The sequence below is a fragment of the Chrysochloris asiatica genome, unplaced genomic scaffold (genome assembly GCF_000296735.1).
Source record: "Chrysochloris asiatica unplaced genomic scaffold, ChrAsi1.0 scaffold00292, whole genome shotgun sequence".
Taxonomy (NCBI): domain Eukaryota; kingdom Metazoa; phylum Chordata; class Mammalia; order Afrosoricida; family Chrysochloridae; genus Chrysochloris; species Chrysochloris asiatica.
Genome location: NW_006408810.1, coordinates 3344056 through 3346499, shown reverse-complemented (window position 1 = coordinate 3346499; position 2444 = coordinate 3344056). Strand labels below are relative to the sequence as shown.

At 41.3% G+C, this 2444-nt stretch overlaps 1 protein-coding gene across 1 annotated transcript in view; it reads right to left on the bottom strand.

The window, feature by feature from the left end:
* Nucleotides 1-2444, bottom strand: part of SLC2A9 (solute carrier family 2 (facilitated glucose transporter), member 9) — a gene marked incomplete at its 3' end in the record, with an annotated part of 151835 nt that overhangs the window by 99854 nt on the left and 49537 nt on the right. The gene's annotated exons all lie outside the window — the stretch shown is intronic.

The window sequence follows — 2444 nt, the reverse complement described above, 5'->3', positions numbered from 1 at the left end:
GAATTGGGCTGCGAACCTCAAGGTCAGCAGTTCAAAACTACCAGCTATTCCACTGGAGAAAGATGAGGCTTTCTGCTCCTGTAAAGATTTACAGCCTTATAAGCCCTGTACAGGGTTGCTGAGTCGAAACAGAGTCCACGGCACATAACCACCACAATATATATTATGATTCCTGTTGTGGTGCTGTGGGTTAATGCAATGGACAGAAAAGTCAGTTTGAACTGCAAAGTCAATGGTTCAAGCTTACCAGACTCCTCATAGGTTCAAGCCCTATGCAGGGTTGCTATGGGTTGGAACTGACTCCACAGCACTTGACAACAACAGTGAATGATATTTTGTAATGACATCCCTAGGGAATTAATACACCATGTAACATAAACCACAGGTTCCAGAGATGAGGATATGGATATGTTTGAGGAGTCATTGCTTTGTCCTCTACAAATGCCAATGATTACAAAGTCCTGATTGATTTTCCCATTTGCCTGTGGTGCCTTCCTTGTCTCTAGGTTCCTCACTATGCTCTTCTCCTTGTTTCTATTGTTGTTAGGTGCCCTCTAGTCAGTTCCAACCTGTAGCAACATTACATAACACAGAACAAAACACCTCCTTGTCCCATGCCATCCTCACAGTTGCTGCCACACATGAGCCCAGGGCTGTTGCCACTGTGACAATCCATCTCATTGGGGGTCTCCCTCTTTGTCACTGACCCTCCACTTTACCAAGCATGATGTCCTTTTCCAGGGACTGACCCCTCCTGATAATATGCCCAAATTATGAGAGACAAAGTCTGGCCATCCTGGCTTCTAAGGAGCATTCTGGTTGTACTTCTTCTGACACAGATTTGTTTGTTCTTAGGACAGTCCATGGTACTTTTAATATTCTCCTCCAGCACCATAACTCAAAAGTACCAATTCTATGGTCTTCCATAGTCATTGTCTGACTTTCACATGCATATGAGGTGATTGAAAATATCAGGACTTGGATCACATGCACTTTATTCCTGAAACTGACATCTTTGCTCTTGAACAATTTAAAGAGGTCTTGGGCAGCAGGTTTGCCTAATGCTATATGTTGTTTGATTTCCTGACTGTTGCTTCATGAGTGCTGATGGTAGATCCAAGCAAAATGAAATCTTTGACAACTTTAATCTTCCCCACCCCCATTTATCATGATCTATTTATTGGTATGGAGTCCTGATGTGGTGCTGTGGGTTAGTGCACTGGACTGCAAAATCAGTTTGAACTGCAAGGTCAGCAGTTCAAGTTCACCAGCCACTTCTCAGAAACCCTATATAGGTGGACTATATAGCACTTAACAACAATTTATTGGTCCAGTGGTGGGGATTTTTTTGCTTTCTTTACAATGAGGTGCAAGTCACACCAGAGGCTGTGGCCTTTAGTCTTCATCAATAAGAATTTTAAGTCCTTTTTGCTTTCAACAAGCAAGGCTGTGTCATCTTAACATCACGGATTGTTAATAAATCTTTCTCCAATTCTGATGCTCTGATCTTCATATAATCCAGCTTCTTGAAGTACATGCTCAACCTACAGATTGAATAAGAATGTTGAAAGAATACATCCCTAGTGCACAACTTTCCTAATTGTAAACAATTCAGTGTCCCCTTGTTCTATTTGAATGATTGCCTCTTGCTCTATGTACAGATTCCTCATGAACACAATTAAGTGTTCTGGAATACTCGTATTTCATAATATTGTCCATAGCTTGTCATGATCCACACAGTAGAAATCTTTCCATGGTCAGTGAAGTACAGGTAAACAGATTTCTGGTATTCTCTGCTTTCTGCCAAGATCCATCTGATGTCAGCAATACTATCCCTCATTCCACACCCTCATCTAAATCCAGTTTGAACCATTTTTGAATTCTTTTTAGCAAAATTTTACTTGCATACAACACTAAGGATATTGTCTGATGGTTTCCACGTTCTATTGGGTCACCTCTTTTTGGACTGAGCACGAATATGGATCTCTTCCAATCTGCTGGCCAGATAATAGTCTTCCAAATTTCTTGGCATAGATGAGTGAGTTCCTCCAGTGCTGCATCAGTTTGTTGAAAGATTTAAATTTGTTTTCCATTGATTCCTGGAGTCTTGTTCTTTGTCAGTCAGTGCATTCAAAGTACCTTGGACTTCTTCCTTCAGCATTATTGGCTGTTGATCATATGCTACCTCTTGAAATGGTTGAACATCAGCCATTTCTTTTTACTACAGTGACTCTGTGTATTCCTTCCACCTTCTTCTGATGCTTTCTGCATCGTTCAATAATTTGCCCTCCAGGATTAAGTACTTGGGTGTCTTTTTAGTCATTATACCTCCAGTATGCACAAGGAGCTCTGGTAGCATAGTGGTTATGAGTTGGGCTGCTAACCTCAAGGTCAGCAGTTTGAAACTACCAGCTGTTCCATGGGAGAAAGATGAGGCTTTCTGC